The following is a 22,118-nucleotide window of genomic DNA, read 5'->3' as shown; positions in this document are numbered from 1 at the left end:
CCTGCTGAGCAGAGAGCACCATGTGGGGCTCGATCCCAGGACCCTGAGATCATGACCTGAGCCGAAGGCAGAGGCTTTAACCCACTGAGCCACCCAGGCACCCCCTCAATGGAACTTTGAGCATGTTTCAGAAAAGGAAGTCAGGAGAGGCTATTATAGTATTTCAGAGTCACAACCAGATGGTTTTTAGGCATGTCTTACAAGGTAGGAGACTAGTTTGGATTAGACAGAAGTTAGGATACACTAACTTCAGATTGGAGAGCACAGTAAGGAAAAGATCTTAAAATAATTCTTGGTAAGTTTTGATAAGTAAGCTGTTTTAGTTGGCTCCAAGTCTCATCATCTTCCAAGAGAAGGTATTTCTTGGAGCAAACAAGTGGGTTACTTTCATTTACTCTCAGTATTGTTCAACAAAGAGGGGACAGGATTTCCAGTATTGATTAACACAGAGATAAGGAATATGTTCATTTCGTTTATTATTTTGTGAGTATCAATTTACAGCTACAAATCTGAGTCTGGAATGGAAGTATTTTGTCAGCTTAAATGTAATTCCCAACTTTCCAGTTAATGGACAAATTAAATATTATAATTATTGGGATGCCATTATTTTCACTAGACAGAGTCACACACAGATGTCAGTGTTCTATGTGGTACTTACAGATTGGAAGAAGGGACTTTACTTTGTAGCCCATTATAGATGCTGCTAGTACTTTCATTGTCTATAGCCACATATTTTTCTTAAATTCCATGGATTTTGGTGGGTGCCTGGGTGGCTCAGTGGTTTAAAACCTCTGTCTTCAGCTCAGGTCATGGTCCCGGGGTCCTGGGATCGAGCCCTGCATCAGGCTCTCTGCTTAGCGGGGAGCCTGCTTCCTTCTCTCTCTCTGCCTGCCTTTCTGCCTGCTTGTGATCTCTGTCTGTCAAATAAATAAATAAAATCTTAAAAAAAAAAAAACAGGGATTTGGGCTTCTGTGTCCTTATGGTGCATAGATATACTATTAATTTTTACAAGATCAGAAGTGTATTTGGAGGGTAATTGAAGAAGCTTAAACTTCAAGATCCATCACATGCAGAGTCTTATCCTGAGGAATTCTGAGTGGAACTGGAAGTAAGTTAACATAGCTATAAAACTGTAAAATAACAATAGTAATAATTACTATAAATTTAGGATATTTAACAATAATTAGCTGATGTTGTTTTACCTCCCCACTGATGTCTTTTTTTTCACTTCCCATCCTATCTGGTGGTATCAAAAAGTCACTGTGACAAAGGCAAAGGTAAGTTGAGGATTTTTAAGTTGGGTTTAGTAGGATATACTTATGTGTTAATAATCACGTGCCTATGTAAATAAATAATTGTTAGTCATTGCATGTGGATATCGTTTCTAGAAATACTATATTCATCTATTACAGCTCACAAAATAGGTATCATAGTTGAAAAGGTGTAGGATCAAAATGTTTGAGCATGCCTACAAAGGAAGTATGTACGTATTGAGTAAGAAATAGGGCTTGAGATGTCTGGAGCCATCAGTTATGCAGTTAATAATCAGAAGTGTAAAATGTAAGCAGAAGATTCACTTCTCATTGATGCACAGAATAGAAATTCTCTCATCAGAAATATACCCCAAGGGGCGCCTGGGTGGCTCAGTGGGTTGGAGCCTTTGCCTTCGGCTCAGGTCATGATCCCAGGGTCTTGGGACCGAGCCCCGCATCGGGCTCTCTGCTCGGCTGGGAGCCTGCTTCCTCCTCTTTCTGACTGCTTCTCTGCTTACCTGTAATCTCTGTCAAATAAATAAATAAAATCTTAAAAAAAAAAAAAAAAAGAAAAAAAGCCCAAGGCTAAAAAAAAAAAAAAAGAAAAAAAAAAAAAAAAGAAATATACCCCAAAATGCAGTAATGGGCAACATTTTTTTTTTAAAGATTTTATTTATTTATTTGACAGAGATCACAACTAGGCAGAGAGGCAGGCAGAGAGAGAGAGGAGGAAGCAGGCTCCCTGCTAAGCAGAGAGCCCGACGTGGGGCTTGATCCCAGGACACTGGGATCATGACCTGAGCCGAAGGTAGAGGCTTAACCCACTGAGCCACCCAGGTGCCCCAATGGGCAACATTTTGATGAGTATTCAGTTGTAATTATTTTTTTCCTTGCACCTGTAGCTGTACACAATAGTTTTTCCCAATTTTATTCTAGTAAAATATACATAATATGAATTTTACCACCTTAACCATCTGTAATACATAGTTCTGTGGCATTAAGTACATTGTGCAGCTAGCACCCATGATTGTTTCCATAATTCTTCATCTTATAAAATTAAAACTGTTGGGCACCTGGGTGGCTCAGGGTGTTAAGCCACTGCCTTTGGCTCAGGTTGTGATCCTGGGATCGAGTCCCGCACTGGGCTCTCTGCTTCGGTGGGGAGCCTGCTTCCCCCTCTCTCTGCCTGCCTTTCTGCCTACTAGTGCTTTCTGTCTGTCAAATTAAAAAAAAAAAAATTAAAACTGTTTACATACTAAACAATAACTTCCCATGTCTTCCTACCCCCAGCTCGTGGCAACCACCATTTTACTCTCTGTCTTTATGATTTTGACTACACTAAGTACTTCCTGTAAGTGGAATCATACAGTGTTTGTCTCTTTTGTGACTGGCCTATTTCACTTTTTTTTTTTTTTTTTTTTTTTTTTTTTTAAAGATTTTATTTGTTTATTTGACAGACAGAGATTACACGTAGACAGAGAGGCAGGCAGAGAGAGAGAGAGGGAAGCAGGCTCCCTGCTGAGCAGAGAGCCCGATGCGGGACTCGATCCCAGGACCCCGGGATCATGACCTGAGCCGAAGGCAGCGGCTTAACCCACTGAGCCACCCAGGCACCCTGGCCTATTTCACTTTAATGTCCTCCAGGATCATTCATGCTGTAGCATATGGCAAAATTTCTGTTCTTTTTAAGACTGAATGATATTTCATTGTATGTATACTATGTATGTATATGTATAAAATATAAAATCAACTTTGTTTGTATAATTTACAAATAACAAACTGCAGCCATTTTCATAGAAGTATGTATCTGTGAAACAAAAATCACAGTATCACAGTCCAGATATAGAGTATTTCTGTCATCCCCAAAAGTTCCCTTGTGATTATTTACAGCTCATTAATCCTGTTGTCCTCAGCTCTAGGCGAAGACTGATCTGCATTTTGTCATTATAGATTACATTTGTCTCTTCAAGAATCTTATGTACGCATATATGAATTCATACAGTATGTATTCTTTCCTGTCTGAAATTTTTCACTAAGAATAATGATTTTGAGACTTATTCATGTTGGTGAATCTATCTGTGGTCCATTGCTTTTATTTCTGAGTACTTTTCCATTGTTTGGGTATATCATATTTTGCTTTAGCCATTCACCTGTTGGAAGACACTTGGGTTCTTTCCAGTGTTGAGCTATTGTGTATAAAGCTTTTATAAATATTTGTTTACATTTTTTGTATCTCTTGGATGAATACCTAGGTGTGGACTTGTTAGATAATTTCATAAAGAAGTGGCCACTCTTTTCAGTGGGGTCAGTAGCATCATACTCTTCCACAACTTTGTCAGCACTTGGTATTGTCAGTTTTTCTAATTTTATCTGTTGTATTGCATATATAGTAACATTTTGTAGCTTTAACTTGTGCTTTACTGGTTAAACATAATGTTGAAAATTTCCATAAACTTACCTGCTATTTACATAACATCTTTTGTGTAATGACATTTCTTGTATTATGTCCATTTATTTGGTTCCTTTTGTTGAGTTGTGGTACCTGAAGGAACCAAGTCCTTTTTCTTATATGTATATTGCAAAAACTTCTCTCAGTTGGTGTATTATGTCTTAATTTTCTTTTATTGTCTTTCTTCAGGGTAAAAATTTTAATTTTGATTAATTCTAGTGTATCATCTTTTCTTTTGTGGTGTGTGCTTTTGTGTCCCATCTAAAAATTCCATAACTACTGCAAGATTGTGAAGATTTCTTCCTGTGTATTCTTCTATATGGATATAGCATTTTTTTTTACTTTATTTTACTTCCATTTACCTTTTAAAAGTTTATTTATTTTTTATTCCCTTTTTCCCCATTAAGTTGCCTTTGTGTGATTAAGTGACCTTATAGTATGGGCTCATTTCATGGGTCTCTATTTTATTCCATTTATCCAAATGCCTGATTTTTACCAAATCACATTCTCTTGATTACTGTAAGTATGGAATGAGTCTTAGAAGTCAAGGAATATGTCTTCTAACTATGTTCTCCTTTACAAAACTACTCAGGCTTTTCTTGGTTGTTTGAGTGTCTATAAATTGCTAGCATCTGGTTACTAATTTCTATAAAAAGTCTACTGGAATTTTAGTTGAAATTGTGTAAGCCAAAGATTAATTTGTGTCATGTTTGGAATTATCTTTTTCAAGGAATTTTCCCATTTTATTTAAGATATCAACTGTGTTATTTATGATAGATTATTGTTATCCACTTAATGTATGAAGGATCACTAGTGATAACTTCTCTTTTTTTGGTTTTGTAATTTATCTTTCTCTCACTCTTTCTCAACTTAATCTCTTTAACCAGGGTTATATCAATTCTATTGATCTGTTCAAGAATCAGCTTTCAGATTTATTAATATATTTACTTTTTCCTTTCATTCCTTCTTTCTATAATCTTTATTATATCTTATTTTCTACTTTTTTAGGTTACTATTCTCTTTTTATCAAGCAACCTAAAATAACACTTTAAACTTCTTTTAGAATTTTCTTTTGTTCTAAAATAATCATTTAAACGTATTTTGTGTCCCAAATGCTCCTTCAAATATGCTGTATTTTTATTACCCTTTAGCTTACTAGTGTGAGAGCTGAAATAAGAAGATAGAGAGTCGCTGTGTTTTTAGCTCAACAGGGAACAGGAGCATAAGGCGACTCAAATTTGTCACTATTCTCTGCATGTATGAATGATCATGAAAGCATTGCAAGTATTGATTTGACAGTTACAAATAAATTTAGTGAGAAGCAGAGTTCACAAATACAGAATCAGTGAATTATGAGGATTGATTGCATCTCTCTCTTTATCTCTGTATGCACATATATAACAAGATTGGTTTGAACTGTATGGGTCCACTTACATGTGGATTTTTTTTTTTTTTTGGATAAATAAAATACCATGCTATAAATGTATTTTCTCTTCCTCATGGTTTTCTTTTTCTTTTTTCTTTTAGGATTTAATTTTTTACTTGAGGGAGAGGGAGGAAGGGAGCGGGCACAGAGGGAGAGGGAGAAGCAGACCCCCACTCCCTGCCCCGAGCAGAGAGCCCAATGTGGGACTTGATCCCAGGATACTGGGATCATGACCTGAGCCAAAGTCAGTTGCTTAACCAACTGAGCCACCTACGCACTCCATGGTTTTCTTAATAACATTCCCTTCTCTCTAGCTTATTTTATTATAAGAACACAATATATGGTACATATAAGATATAAAACGTGTGTTAATCGACTGTTTATGTTATCAATATGGTGTCCAGTCAACAGTAGGCTATTAGTAGCTAGGTTTTTGGGGAGTCAAAAATTATATGTGGATTTTTCAACTGCATGGTGGGGGTCAGTGCCCCTAACCTCTGCATTGTTCAAGGGTCAACTGTGTGTTGTGTATATATACACGCATACACACACTTGGTTTATCTGGGATTTTATGTTTAAAGAAAATGTTGACAATGTAGAATTAAGTCTTTTAATATATCCATTCCGGCTATCTTTACTTCTAATTAGATCAAGAATTAATTCACATTTAATATAATTGCAGATATGTTTATTTTTAGGTTTGACATTTTATTATTTATCATTTTAAATTAGCTTCTCCCTTCTGTTTTCTCTGTATTCCATTCTCACTTAGTTTTGTATATATTTTTTAAAATTCTATTTTCTCTATTGGATTCTTAGCATACATGACTTTTATTGGCTCCTCCAGGGAACATATGAATTCTCTGATTTTTCACAGTCTGGTTACAGGTAATGTTGTAATCTTTCATGTAAAATGTAAAAAAATCCTGCAATTCTATAATTCATTTACACCACCCCCATCATCCTTTGTGGTATAGTTATCCAAGGTATTTTATCTCCAAAAGAAAAATCCTGAAATTTTTATCTTATATAGTCAAAATTGCCTAAATTTCTGATGCTTTTTATTTGTTGCTGAAGATCTGAATTTCTTTTGCAGTCTGAAAAAGTATATTTACTATTTCTAGACATAGACTAGTCTAGTCTAGTCATAGCTCTGCTGTGAACAGATTCTGTTGATTTTTTTTTTACCTAAATGTGTCTTTGTCATTCTTGAGTAATGTATTGCCTAGATATGTAATTCTGGGCTGATAGTTTGTCTTTAAACACTTCAAAAAAGTTTTCAAATGTCTTTTGGCCTTCATTATTTCTAAAGCAAAGACCACAGTCATTTAAATCGTGTTTTCCCTGTGTTTCCATTGCCTAATGTTGCATAAAAACCATCCCCAAACTTAATGGTTTCACATCATTTCCTTTTCTCATAAATTTGTACTCTGTGCAGGGCTTGAAAAGGATAAGCTTGTCTGTGCTTCACTCAGTGTGTGCTCAGATGGCTCAGATGGTGGGGTTGAAATTATCTGAAGGCTCACTCATGCAGGGTCTGGTCCCTGCTGTGGGAAGACTCAAACAGCAGCAGGTTAGAACAGCTTGGACTCTTCTGGTGTCTTTCTTCCCTCTAAACGGTAACAGATCTAGCTCATCACATCATCCCTTTTCACGTTTCCTGTGTGACCTGGGGCCACCATGGTTCTTTGTGAACTTTATCCACTGTGGTCGCTGCCATCATAACTTTCATAACTTTCTATAGAAGTCAAGGAAATACAATGAAAAGGGAAGTTCATAGAGGACCAGAGAGAACTGGGTGAGATGCCCAGATCACATACATGTTTAGAGCAGCACTGCTCATGCTTGTCATCCTTGGGGTAGAAATCTTCAAAAAACACAGATTAGAGAAACTGTGTTTTTAAATACAAAATGGAACTCATTTCTACCACCACTAGGTTGCAAAGCAAAAGGTGAATTCCTTAGAGCATTATGATTCCAGAAACCACTCATTTCAATTTTGCCATGGAAAGGTGACAGTGAACAATTTCTGTCCAACAACAAAACAGGACTGACTTGCACTCTTTTCTTTATTTTTGGTGCTTGTATCTGTACTTTGACTTACTTTTACCTTTTCTGTCTAAAAGACTTCTTTGACCTTTTTTATACCATTTAAAAAGAAAGAACTATTTTTTCTTTATTTTTATTAACCTTTCTTCTTCTTTTGTGATTTTGCCCTCTGTGAGATGATCTTGCCTCCTTTGTTTGGCATGAACGATTCACAGGGGGAGAGATTTACCAATATATGTAGTAGATTTTTCAGATTTCTACTATCTCCAAAAATAACAGTGTACTAGGCAAAACAACATTTCACACATCTTTGAAGTCTAAGTATGGATATTAAAAGTCACACTAACACATTTATCCAGCATCTTTGTCCCAGGCTTTGTTAAATTTCTCTAGGTGATATAAACAATTATTAGAACTACTTATTTTGAGCTCTTTACAGTTCAGTTGGAGATCAGATAATTTAAACACTGTTAAATAACAATATTTGAAATAATGCTAAATGAATGCTAGACAAAATGACTTAAGTTCTGTCTCACCTTTTTAGTTTTAGGAATGAAATAACAGTAGTAACAACAAAGCTATAGCTCAGTTTCTTTAGAAATTGCAGAAGTAAAAATTACATAAACCAATTTCACAGTCAGCTGATAATATTCTCTATGTATTTCACATAAATACAGATACAACCCAAAGCAGTAGGTATTGACCACTAATCATAAGGCTTGTTTTGAACAATAGTTACTTTTCATTTCCCATATTTAAAAATAAAGGTGCATGTGGAGCACAATTTCCAGATTGTCATCTAATTCTTACTTTTATAAATATTTAAAATACTCCTGACCCTTTGAGGTTGACATCCGACTGTATGATTTTTGATGATATTGCTCACAGCATTCTTAAATATATATGGTAAGGTATCACAGTAATGACTCTTAGCCAGCAAAGTAGCTGGCTTATTCTCTGATTCTTCTGTATTTGCCAGCCGATTCCAAAGGTTAAAGGTAAACTGCACCTAGAACTTAAGGACTCTCTCTGTTGCTGTTCAGCATAGGAGCTCAGCCTGCAGTGGGCCCTTTGAAAATCCTATCTGGGGACAACATACAGCTACTTTCTCAAGTTACTCAGAAGTGCTGTTAAATGATTTCATCACCTTCTATGTTTAGAAAACAGAGACTTGGTGCTTTATAATCCTTAGGGTTTATTTGAATTTTATTATGTTAACTTTAAAAATACTTTTCTGTAAGTTGGAAGGGCACTCTGCCAACTATGTGTTTTTTTAAAGATTTAAGAGATACTCCACAGTCTTCAGTGCTTCCTATTTCAATGAGAAATAGTTCTTCAAACTTGTCCTTCACCAATGGCCTGAGAGTTGGTTTGTGAACTGGCCCGTGGTACCTCTCTGATGTCATCTCATTCTTCCTCTGTCTCTAACTTATTCAGTTCAGCCATTACTTCTTGCTGTTCCTCAAACACACTGCTGCTCTTCCCAACTTAGACCCTTTTTATCTTGTAATGCTCTTTCCTCAGATAACCTCATAGCTAACTGCCTTGTCTCCTTTAAATCTCAATCATTCATGCCTATCATGCCCACCCTATTTAAAAATGAAATTCACCCATCTACCTCCCTTTAACCTGCTCTATTTTTCATCATAACGCTTATCACCTTTTTAATACACTATCATTTTTAATGTATTCTTTCCTTTTTTTATTGTGTCTTTACTTTTAGAATCTAAGCATGTAGATGCATGCCTGGGACATATTAGATTCTCAGTAAATATTTATTAAAATAATTTTTAATGCTGGGAATGTATTGTAATCGTTACTTTTTCCTGATCCTTTGAGAATTATGAAACCTACTGCAGACAGAGGCTTTTCCTTTGATCTAAATTCACTTCTCTGCAAATGCAGTCTTCAGTATGTGGCTAAGATTCCATACTTAAAATAGATAAAAGGCTTTTTCTGAATATAAAAGAGATTCTCAGAATCTATGAAGAGTTGAGATTCTTGGGCTTCCATGGCAAGAAGACTTACTGGCATTGCTGTGAGGAAATTGTGGGACTGCAGGATCTTAACTCCCCAAAGATTAGTATGTCCCCATCATAGTAGAGGAGAGGCAAGGCAAAAAGAGCTAGAGCCAGGTGGGCCTGAAGAAACCCTGCAGACAGACACACCTGAGTATATCCCAGATTGAAGAAAACAAGGGACTGAGCAGGGACTGGGAATTAGGGAATTAAATTTAATTTCCCACCTGCCAAACAAAATGAGAATTCTTAGACAAGATTAAGTTAATTTAAATAATGCAGTGGTTTGGGTTTAGTTTTCATTTGTTTGTTGGACTTTTTTTTTTTTTTTTTTTGGCACTAGATTTGCGGACTGAGATCTATACATTCTAGTTGAAAGCTAAAAAACTATTCCAAGAATAGTAAGTAGGAAGCTAAATGCTGTAGCTACATAGGAACCTCAGTGCTGATGAATGGCATATTTCCCATTTCTTCCCATGATTTCCAGTCATTCTTTCTTGCCCAGAGTAGCTGAGTGTTGTGTGTGGGGGTGTGTGTGCATATGTACACGCATGTCCTAATGTTCTTTGTGTCAGTGTGTGCCTATAATGCTATTTGTTGCCTGGCAAAACTCCTTAACCTGTGGACTTCAGATTCTATTTCCATAGCTCCAGGTGTAAATCAAGTGCTTCAATTATTTTCTCATAGCATTTTGATTATATTGAAATCATTTAATTCCCTAACTCCTTAACTGTAATCTTTTTTTTTTTTTTTTTTTGGTAATCATCTTTATGGTAATAATTGTCCTTTTGTTATTTGCTTCCATGGTGCTTGGAACATAGATACTTGGTGATGTTACTGAGATCCTTCACTTGTAAGTACTTGGAAGTGTACTGTTCTTTAAGATAAGCCTTAGCACATTTTTTAGCTGACAATCAAGTAGAAGAGAAGTGGCCTGCTTAGGTGGTGTGGTGGCAGTTTGCATTCTAGTCCATGTACATCTGCATTCTAAACTCAGGCACCTTCTTCTCTACCAAGCTGTCTTTTGACATATGAGATGTCTTAACAATATGATTCCTATGTTACAAGGAGTTTTTATTTAAAAATCATACCAGTTTTAGAACATATAGTATATAGTGGTGGGAAACTAAGATAATTCATGCAGTGAAAGTTCCAGAATAAACCAGGAGAAGCAGAGACTCCAAGAGCAGGAGAAGCCTAGAGGCCACTTACTGCCAGCACAGCCTCTTTTAACCTCAGATTTTTTTTAGTACTGTCTTCAGTCTCCCACACTGGCATGCTTTGTGTTCGTAAATATGTAGATCTCTAACCAAAGGAGACTTATAAAAAATCCCAAGGAAAGATTCTGATCCCAAGGCAGCACTGGCCCAAAGTGGAAGGAATCAGTCTCAGTTTCTTACCTAACTTTTGAGCAGGGGTCAGAAGCTGTAGAGCTGGAACCCTCCACACAGTGGGGACCAGAGGGGATGCAGAAGGGGGAGAGAATCAGTTCCCCAAATGAAATGAAGTGTCATTATTAGAAGAAGGAGTAAAAAATGTTGGGCAGATTAAAACAACATGATATATTCTCCCAGATATCAAAATGTAATGTCCCAAAATACTTCTAGAGGTCCCAGGAGCAAGAAATATTAAATATGTTTAATTTAGAATTTCTTTCACAGTTATCTGCCTTTGGAATAAATTGAACTGCTTCCAATCAAGAGAAAGATTTGAAAGGATTATCTTATTCATTGTTTCTCAAATCCCGTCTTTATATGGAAGCTTAGGGGGAACTGGAATGACTCCCAGTGAGAACGACTCTTATTGAGTTATTCTACTTCTAAATCTGAAAATTACTTTGGAAATAGACCTGAATAGAATACTGTAGTGTATTCTACAGAATACTGTAGTGTAGTGTTCCAGTGGAACACCCTTAACTGGTAATTTTAACACCTCCTGAGGCTACCAAATGCACTGAAGCAGTTACTTGAGCACCTAGTTCTTCTCCATCTCTTTCTTATGGAAAACAGTTGGTTAGCTGCGCAGCTATAATGCACCTTTCCCAATATACTGATTGTCATTTGTAAAGCCAGTCTTTCCCATTTGAAACCATGTCTGAAGGCAAATGCTTTAAACAATGATATGCTCTTCTCAGGTCTACATCCCTTAATGATCTGTGTTTACTAACGTAGTTCAAGGTATCAGAAAGAAATTTAAGTTAATGTGAGAAAAGTAAATGGCGTTTCTCATCTTCTCCCTTTATTTCACTACAGGAACGAACATGGCAGATTCAATGCATTATTTGCTGAAATGGCTGTTTTCTGATTTGCAATAAATAGATGCTGGTTGATGGCAAAAAGACCAGTAAAAAGGTCACTTTGAAATCACTGTAGGAAGTGATGAACATTGATAACAGGCTGTAGACCCAGTAGAAATGGAAAGGAAGATGCAGTCTAATCATCTATAAAAGCAATATGGATGTTTCTACAAAATCTTATAATGAAAATGAGCGTGTCATAAACATATAAATTGATATGAAAAAGAAATAATTGGAGAACTGCTGAGATTTCAAAGTGGAGGATATTTAAAAAGAAAATATGACTAGCTATAAAATACAATGCTAGGGGGAATACTCACCCTGTCAGTAATGTCACATAACAGAGTTCTTCACTGATCAATGTACATGGTTGACCAAGATCAATCAGAGGGGAGAAGAGCGACACCACAAAAAAACATGGACTCAAATGGACAAACAACAAAGAAACAGAGTATCAGTCAAATGATCAATCAAGCATGAGGGTAAAATAAACGTAATTTGGATATGCATGAGCTCAGACATTGTGCCTCTCATAGGCCTTTTCTGTATATTTACTTACAAGGTATCATAGCTATTTTAAAGAGTCCAAGACATCCAAGAAACGGCCTAATGTAGAAGAACAAAAGTAAGGGTAATTCTAAGATGAAAAGCAATTGGAGTAAATTGAAATAGAAATTCTCTGGACAGGGGCACCTGGGTGGTTCAGTCCATTAAGCATCTGACTCTTGATTTAGGCTCAGGTCATGATCTCAGGGCCGTGAGATTGATGCCTGTGTTAGATTCCATGCTGGGCATGGAGCCTGCTTAGGATTGTCTCTCCCTCTCCCTCTGCCCACTCTCTTCTCCTGCTCGAGTGCACTCTCTCTCCAAAAGAAAAAAAGAAATTCTTTAGACTCTCAGAAAAATGCCTTTTAAAAATAGTTTCTTGGGGCACCTGGGTGGCCCAGTCAGTTAAGCATCTGCCTCCAGCTCAGGTCATGATCCCGGGGTCGTGGGATTGAGTCCTGCCTCAGGCTCCCTGCTCAGTGGGGCGCCTGCTTCTCCCTCTCCTCGCTGCCCATGCTTTCTCTTGCTATCTCTGTCGTGCTCTCTTTCTCTCTCTCTCTCTCTCTCTCAAATAAATAAATAAATAAAATATTTTTAAAAATGGGTTCTTTATAACAAATACATGATTAAGTAGCTAGAGGGCCTTAGGCATAAAGTGAAGGTCTCCATTAAGAGAGTATACAATAAAACAAATAAGCAAGCAAATGTATTAATAAAGAGTATGTAAAATAAATAAATCCCTTCTACTTCCTCCCTGTCTTTCCCTTCTTTTATAAGGCAACACACTCTCTAAAAATATTTGAGTAAAGAAATAGACATTTATGTGTGCTCTATACAAATATAAGGGTTATAATAGAGTAAGAAATAGAAATAAATATGAGTTTATATTGTTAGCAAAGATTAGAAGTATAGAAGGAAAGGATGGAACTATAAGTGTCAACTTTTTTAAAAAGATTTTATTTATTTATTTGACAGAGATTACAAGTAGGCAGAAAGGCAGGCAGAGAGAGGGGGAAGCAGGCTCCCCACTGTGCAGAGAACCCGATGTAGGGCTCGATCCCAGGACCCTGAAATCACGACCCAAGCCGAAGGCAGAGGCTTAACCCACTGAGCTACGCAGGTGCCCCAAGTGTCAACTTTTATGGAAGGATAGTTCATGTTTAATACTGACAGATTAGCAACTAGATGTACACAGGTAACATTTATACTTCTTGAAATTATCTCAAGTCCTAGAAATAGACTATTTGAAAGTATCTCTGAGTGGAAGGTAGTAAACGTTCATCTTCGTGTTGTATCCTTTAGAACGGACTAGACTTTATGATCCAGGACATGCATTTCTCTTATAGATAAAACAAATTTAAAACAGCAAAATGAAGTTATATCCATAAAACGTCATTGAGAAAATGATTACAAAACTGAAAAAAAAGATTAACACATAATTGCTTTTTACTATTGCTCATGTTTATTGCCACCAGGGCTCCTGGCCTAATGCTTTCACATTCTCACCAAATGTCATCACCCTTTATTGTGCTAACATATAAAGCAACCGTTTTTACCCTTTCGACAGCTTTTTTTGGTGTAAGTCCGGTCCAGCTCTCAGCCACTATCTCTTTAGAAGTAGTAATGATCTATGTGAAGAAAGCAGTGACCTCCAGAGGACAGATTTCTTTAAGTTTCTAATTGCATTAAAACATTTACAGTAAAGAAGATGTGCCTATTCTGGTGAATCCAAAAATGTTGGCATACTATAGATTTCTTAATAATAAATACATCAGATGTGACGCAGAGAAGAACCAGACAGAAGCTTGCATAAGCATTCAGAGATGGGTTTTCCCAGCACTCATTCCATCCTGTAGGACACATTTTTCCCCCCCTCTGTGAAGAAGGTTAGGCCTTGTTTAAATCAGCCAGCTTCTCCTTTTCCCAGGAGATAAAAGGAAGGGGGAATAAATTGCAGCTGGACTGTTTCTACATCAAAGAGAGTATGGGGAAAGTTCTTAAAGAACTTTGTTATGATTATCTTTGTTTGGGAAAAGGAGGAATAAGGTTCATGACAAAGCTGAAAAAATGGTTTGTAAAGCACACTCTTCCGAATGAAAGATGTAGAAGAAATTTTTATATATATGAATATACACACACACTTATTTCCTTGTGGTATCTCAGAGTCCCATACTCGCCTTCCGAAAACAGCTGAATTAACAATAACAACACAAATGTTCCTGCTTGTGATGAAATCGACTTAGAAATGATAGAACAATTAGGAATGCTGATGTATATAAGAATCGTAAGGAGAGGGATTCTCGTGCATTGACTGCCACTGGTGCCAGTGACCTAGGTGAGGTCTGTTGTACGAATAGAGCCTCGGATAACAAGCTGGAACTACTGCTGTGCATGTTCTGTGTATCAAAGCAATGCTAACTCCAGGCCGGGTCTGTTGGTTTCTTCTCTGAAACTGAAGTAGCTGTGCAGTGGTTAAGCCCGGTTCAAGGAAGTTACTAACTATCCTTATTCATCCTAAGTGAACACACTTGGACTATTAAACTGTATGGTGTCTTGGGTTGGTTTCCTGGTTGTCCAGGATGGTTTTTGTTTTGAGGTTTTCTTTGTTTTTGGTAAGGGAGGGTTGGGACATTAAAGTGGTGATCCCTATTTTCTATAAATTAGTTTACCATTTTGCTCTTCCATTCCACTCCTGGTAGTGTTTTGTTTCAACAACTTGAGTGTAATAAGCACTCAATTTGATCATGCCAGAAGTACTCACCAAGGAGTTTCAGGATAAGTGGCTATCCCTCTTGCTATCTGAGGTGCCATTCAGACCTAAGGTGAGAAATCAGATTCTGGAAGCAGCAGAAAGAGGATTGCCATGTATGATATTGGTGAACCAGGCGCTGATCTTACTGAATACATCAGAGGTATTCTAAAGGGAGTAAATAAAGGTGAAGGATTTTGAAAATAAGAATTCACATGGAACTAATTTTAATTTCCTATGTATTTTACCCTTAAGGAAGTTGAGGCTGTCCAGTAGCCGTCATGTACTATGTACTATCAACACATGCTTGAAAAATAACTAAATATATTGGTTACTTACTAAGCCAGAAGCTTTTAGAAAATAAGCTCTATATTTAATCACCTTGTAAGGTAAATGTTATTTATTTGCTATGTAAGTTGAAGAAACTGAAGTTTACCCATTATGAGACATACTTCAGGTAACACAGTTTCTAAGCATACCTAATCTAAGATTCAGTCTAGCTTATCTGACCCTAAAGCCCTTTCTCTTCTCACCATACTGTTCTGGATATCAGATAATATGTGTTTTAACAATGGTGTTTGCATATGATGGCTTTTCCCTCCCTTTGAACTTGTTGTATTATCAACTAGTTTGGGCCATGGAAAGTTAGGGTGTCAAGTGTCTGGAAGTCATCAGATTTTGAGGTTTAAATGTAAGCATTCCCTGAGTGATGGTTCCAGAGGACCTCTGACTTTCCTGTTCTCCCACTTGCTTTGCTTATATTAAGAAGTAAGTCCGTGGGTGTGATGATGCTGAATCTTAACAAATCTAATTTATACAGCCAGTGCTAAGTTCAGTTTATGTTTTAAAAGTTCAAATAATATTTTAAAGGATACAAACCCAAGTATGTCATATGCGTATTGTGTTCTTACAGTTGAAATGTTTTATTTTGTTGTTAATTTGTCATTTAAAAGAATTAAAAACCTCATCTTGACAGATATATGTCAATAAGCTCTTCTGCACCTGACCTTTTTAATAAGTTATTTATTAATCAGTTTATACAGATAACATTTAAAAGTCAAGGTGCATTGTTTATCTCTGCCCCCCACCTCCTCCCCCGAGTGCCGCTCTGGCTGTACCAAGCTAACTCAGGGTTCCAGGCTTCTGCTAAGCTAGTGCCACTGTAGTCTCTCTCCAGCTGCAGTCATAATCATCTCCTGGGACCTCATTAGCCATGAGGAGATGTTCTCTGACATCTACAAGATCCGGGAGATCGCCAATGGGCTGTGCCTGGGGGCAGCGGGGGGGCGATGGTTAGTAAGACAGAGGGTAACATTGTTGACTCACTTCTTCCATCCAAGTACTAACCAGGCCCGACCCTGCTTAGCTTCCGAGATCAGACGAGATCGGGCGCGTTCAGGGTGGTATGGCCGTAGACTGTTGACTCACTTCTTGGTTGAAATGTCTCCACTGAAGGCCCCAAGGGTGAAGGTGCCAAAAGCACATAATCACTAGCGTTGCTATTATCATGAACCATCATTTGCGCTTCCTGCAAGTGATGGAAACCAGATTCTCAAAAGAAGCCTCCAAGAAGTACATCAAAGACTATATGAAGTCAGTCAAAGGCAAATTTGAAGAACAGAGGCTTTAGAAGGTGTAAAGCCATTTATGACAGGGACTGCAGGACAAATCAAGCACATCTTTGCTAATTTCAAAAACTACCAGTTCATTACTGATGAAGACAGGAATCCAGACGGCATGATTGCTCTGCTGGACTGTCACAAGGACGGTGTGACCCCATATATGATTTTCTTTAAGGATGGTTTAGAAATGGAACAATGCTAACAAGCTTGGTTATTACATTGAATGTATCACCTGTTGTCATGATTGGCTGCTGCTCTTCATCCACACAACACCAGGACTTAGACAAAGGGGACTGGTATCACCTTGAGCTCTTCATTTATTTTTACCTTAATTTAACTGGAGCAGAGGCATAGTTTTTAAGAAGAGAAATATATCATGTCAGTTGATTACAAATAAAATGCATTTAAAGTACCAAGAGAATGCCTTATAGTTTAAGGCATAGGTAAATCCGTATCATGTGGTGTCCTGGAGAAACTGGAGCCTTGTTGTAGACTAGTGCTAGAAAGCACAAGATGGTCTGGGGATAACTTCTACAACGAAAACTACTGCTGGGACTGGAATATAAAAAACAAAACCAAGAGTCTTAATTCTGAGTTCAAGGAAAGGGAAAGAACATAACCATAGCCAGACCAACATTTGAAGTGGGTTCCTTACACATTTCATCACCTACAAATGGGTGTAATTAACTCCAGAAGAGATTACCAAAAGAACATTGTTGGAAGGAAAAAAAAAAAAAGTTGAGGTACTTTATGTAGTAAACCCCTGTCTCATAAAGGGATTTCACTAGGAAAATGGATCATCTACATAGAGTCCTAAGAATTGAAATACTAAACCATCCATTATTTGGAGAGATATTAATGGACTCCAACACTTTGTAGCAAAGGGTATTCTATGTTCAAAAGTCACTCATTTGTATTGACATATTTATAAAGTATAATTTTAGTAAAGGCTAATGAATTTATATAGGACTAGTTTCAACAACATATGATTATGTGAGTATGCATGAATTTGATTTTGAATACACTTATATTCCCATTTTTATTGTATGTGGAGACAACTCCGTTAAAATAATGAAATACCAAGATCATTAATGGAAAAAGTCCCAGTTGCTCCATGAAAACAAGTGAGTTCTTTATTAAATAAATAAATAATCATCCAAAATAGAAAGTTTAAATCTTAGCAGTTTATAAGGTTGTTTTTTTTTAAAAAAAAAAAAACATATAAGAAACCTGGTGAGAATGACTTAATATTTACAATCATAATTTAGTTTTAAAAGACTGCCACCATATTTTTAAAAAATAGCTACACCATTTTCCAATGAGCAACATAAAAATGTTTCATTCTTCTAGTATCTGTGGAAGTTCACATAGATAGTACTTTCTAGTATGTAGTATTAAAACTGCAATTGTATAATTTCACGGTGATTTATTTCTAAAAATGTGTTTTATCATCTAAATCCTCATTCAGTGACAATTATGAGGAACTGGGATACTATATAAAAGGACTTCAGGTCATTCCATATCAGAAGGCTATAGGTAATTGCCAATAATAAAAATTGTTACTTGTTTAAATTATGAGTTAAGTTGTCAAAGAGATTTGTGAATTCTTACTAAAGAAATCACTATTCTTAAATGATTGTAAGTGTAAGTGACTTCTATTTTTATGAGGCATTAGCTCAGAAAATCAGACTGCCATTTAGTTTTGCTCTGGTGAGCCTATTGTCTTCATTTCATGTCCTTCTTGGGATACGTTTTTCTCTGGAATTTTGAAGATTTATTCATGAAGTCCCATTAGCATTAATAGAGGTTGTATAACTCTATCCCCTACACAGCCAGTGGCAAATGAAATCCCTTTGGCATAATTTTCAGGCATTTAAATGAGTCTTGGGCTTTATAAAATACAATTATGGTGCAATGTTACTAATGTAAATACTGAGAAGGTGTGGGAGAGGGAATTAAAGGTGCCCTTTATAATGACACACGAGAGGCCACACTTTCTCAAATTGAAAGACACAATTGAGAGAACTTGTCACATTATCTATCTGATCATCACTAGTTTGGGGAATAGTACTGCATCTCATGGAATTAATAGATATTAAATCCAAAATCTGACTTAACCATCAGATCACACAGCTTTTTTCTTTTTCCTACTAGAAACAATGGCAAAAATTTTTATTGCTAGTATTTAACTTTTTAAAGTGCAGGTATAGTATTTATGGTTTATCTTGCTTGCAAAAGACTGTAATTACAGATTCGTTTAATTTGAGTAACCTCTGTGTTAGAAGAGTTACATAATTTCCAGTGAGAAAGTCACAGATAACAATAAGGCATCTGGGAGTAGGGCTAAAAAATGTCAAACTCTTAAAATACCAAGGTAAGGAACTCTTCTCTGGTCTCAAAACATCTGCTAGTGGCTAATATAAGGTAAAATTGCGTTTCCACCTTGTAAATAAGTGCACTGCATATTATGAATAAAATATAGATATTTCAGGAAATCTCACCTTTCACAAATTTTACCCCCATCTCATGTCTCTGTTCCTTTAAATCCGCTAGTAGTAATTTGTCTCTTAATCTCCAAAGAATTTCAAAAATATCTTCCAGAGCTTTTTAAAAAAGTGAGCCAGGAGTAACCTACTGGTTATTTACAAGTCAGGAAGGAGTAACATGTTACAACAGTTTAGTGAGACTTCCACCCAGCAAGGCAACCAAGAATCTGTATTTGTTTGAATGGAACAAGTTGCACACTGGGAGAAATGAGACCCCAGAATCACAGGAATGGGGAAGATACTAGAAGGGGTAGAGGGAACATCTCTCACCACTACTTCACATTGAGTTTGAAACCAGTTCTGCTTTCCATAGTGGTTGAAGGTTACAATTACAACCCAATCTCACTGATTCAGTTTGGTAATCGCTTTATGGTACTGGGCTAGGAGGGATGGGTTTGGATTCAGACAGACCTAGAGTACTGTCCTTTATCTTTACATAAATAAATGAAACCTTTGGAACTTCATTTTCCTAACCTGATCGTTGCTTATAGTTATTAACATTGATCGTTGCTTATAGTTATTAACATCGAAGAAGACAATAAATGAGGTGGCAACTAGTTTTTGATCTTCAGCATGTAATAACGTTCCCTTTGCTTAAGGCAGAGGGTGTCTGGAACTGGTAGCTGCCATTATCAATAGTGAGGTCTTGTTCTTGTAAGTACAGATTCAAGAGGAAAGGTAGTTTTACTCTGGGCACATACTATGTTTGAATATCTGTTATTTAAACTCAATTTCATCTCATGAACAAATGACTTTATATACATTTTGGTATTTAATGGAAAACTTCAGTTTTTATGATATCCTTCCCATATGTCCTGCCTCACCCTGTGGTGGTTATCACTGTGCTTCTCTACCCAGAGCAGCTGTCTGAGATCATGATATTTTGGAATGCAGTTTGACTCACAGACATCAGTAGAAGTACACTAGAACAGACCCAGAGTGGTACGAGAAGTGCGCATAAAATGCCACACAATGCTATTATGTCACTTGGTTTCAGATCAGGTAAGCTTAATTACATTTCAAATGAAAAAGGCCTGAAGTTCTGTTAGAGTTATGGTCTCATGTTAATTTTCTCCACTCTGCTCTTCTGAAACCCATGATGTTTGGAGAAAGCTAAGCTGTCAGCTTCTAAAAGATGAACTGGGGAATGGAGATATTTGTTGAAAGAAGTAGGGAGATTGAATTCTTATTATTTTTCAGAAAAAATACAAGGTCTTTGTATACATTTAATCAGAACAAGTGATGTTTAAGTTATTTTTAGAGTCCATTGATTCTAAGAAACCCTCTCTGGTCACACAGGTAACATGGGGAAGAACCAAGATATGGTCAAAGTTCCATTAGGCCATTTCCTGGAAATATGTTAATCTCTGCTGAGTCCACCTGCAGACGAGAATGGAAACACACACACACACACATTTACTCACCAACATGTGGGAACTTACATCACTTGGGATTTGAATATTAGGGCTGGTGTAACTTTACCAGTGACATGACCCACACCATTCAAATAAAACACTCCCTCTCTAGAATACATCCTCAAACAAAAGTTAACTTGCTTCTAATACCATGAAGGTTTGCAGGTTGTGCTCTCCCTACCTCAGAGGCAGATTGAAAGGACTTGAACAGCATAAATGCTTATGAGAAGAGTCAAATTAATTATCTTGCCAAATCCCTTATTTTCAGTAATATGATTGCAAGGGATTCTCCCATTTATTTTCTTTTTAACTTTTTATGTTACAATTTGTGATTATGAAAGTCCTCATGAATTATTGTGATATTTCAACAGTTGTGTATGAAGCCTGGAGAAACATGCCAACATTAAACAACTCAAATCACCCTTAAAGTTAAGTTTATGTAATTCTAAACCTGGATTCAGCAAACTGTGGTCCACAGGAAAAATCTGGCCTTCTGCCTATGCCTGGAAGTGTTTCTTTTGGTAACCCAGTCATTCTCATTCATTTATGTGCCATCCTTTTGACTTTCATGTTACAAAGACAAAGCTGAGTCGTTGTAACAGAGCTGTATGGCCCGAACCTAAAATTATTACTGTGTGTTTTTTTATAGAAAAAGTTTGGCAGCTCCTGAATGTATATAAAAAGTATTTCTGATTTTCATATTGGCAATTGGATATACAATTAATGTTAAAATCACAGATAATTTAATCTTTCTGAAATAATTATTTTTAATCTAGTCTTAGTTACATGAAAGTAAACTTCAGATAATTTTACTTAACTTTTTATTTTCTTCATTTATAATTTGTATATTGTCTATGAAATTGAATACAAATATTGAATATTTTGGAAGAAAACATTTTAATTAGCAATAGTTGCACCTCAGAGAAGCCTCATTGGCTATGATACTGCCACTGCATGAAGCTATAAGAAAATATTTTAAACATTAAAAATAATTTTGATTTTTAAAAACTTTTAAATTAGCTATATTAATTTTTGATTAAAATACATTCAGATTTTTTACCCTTTGAATATAGTTACCTTTTATATTTAATTCTTTAAATCACTGAGAATGAGTACAGGTGCAGTTCAAGAGAAATAAAAAATATGCAGGAAAGAGCAAAAGGTGAAAAGAAAAACAGAAATTTTGGCAAAATGATGTATTTTATCAAGATGGGAGGTACAGCATAATTATTAAGGAGATTCTTGGCTTTATTGATAACTTTGTTTATTTAGGTTTCTAGTATCTGGGCTTTCACCTGTGCTCTTGTCCAATAAATGCCCTGATCAGTCTGAAGCTGAACAGGAACCAGCTGCTTTGCGGTTTCTGGATCTGGATAAGTCATCCTAATTTTCATTAGCTTGTCTGTCTGCTGGAGTGAACCCACCCTAATCCTGGAGGGCTTGTTGATCACAAGGCAGAGAATCTCTTAGCTTCTCATTGACAGTCATACTTGACATTTGGAGCTATCGTCAAAGATATGATTGGTCCTAACACTTCATAGTTTCCTTGTTTTTCCATAATTATGCACCTGCTATTTGGGCAAAGGCAGTGTTATTTTTAGCAACTAGGATTTATACAGCCTTTCTGACTGAAGTGTTAACCTGTGATTGAAAAGTCATGTTTTCGGAGAAAATATGCAATAGTATAAAACATTTAAATTAATGTATCTTGTTTCTTAGGAATGCTCTAAAAAGCACATGCAACAATT

The 22,118-nt window shown here is 36.4% G+C and overlaps 1 non-coding gene and 1 pseudogene across 1 annotated transcript; one reads left to right on the top strand and one right to left on the bottom strand.

Moving 5' to 3' along the window:
• Window positions 1–15,975: 15,975 nt before the first annotated feature.
• On the top strand, window positions 15,976–16,611 carry LOC132010164 (translationally-controlled tumor protein-like; annotated as a pseudogene).
• Window positions 16,612–21,185: 4,574 nt separating this feature from the next.
• Window positions 21,186–21,332, bottom strand: LOC132012638 (U4 spliceosomal RNA). Its single transcript, XR_009402644.1, has one exon. It is a non-coding gene; the product is annotated as a U4 spliceosomal RNA (small nuclear RNA).
• Between the last annotated feature and the right edge of the window lie 786 nt (window positions 21,333–22,118).

This window comes from Mustela nigripes, chromosome 2 (assembly GCF_022355385.1).
Source record: "Mustela nigripes isolate SB6536 chromosome 2, MUSNIG.SB6536, whole genome shotgun sequence".
Lineage (NCBI taxonomy): Eukaryota > Metazoa > Chordata > Mammalia > Carnivora > Mustelidae > Mustela > Mustela nigripes.
This window is presented reverse-complemented; position numbering and strand designations above follow the sequence as displayed.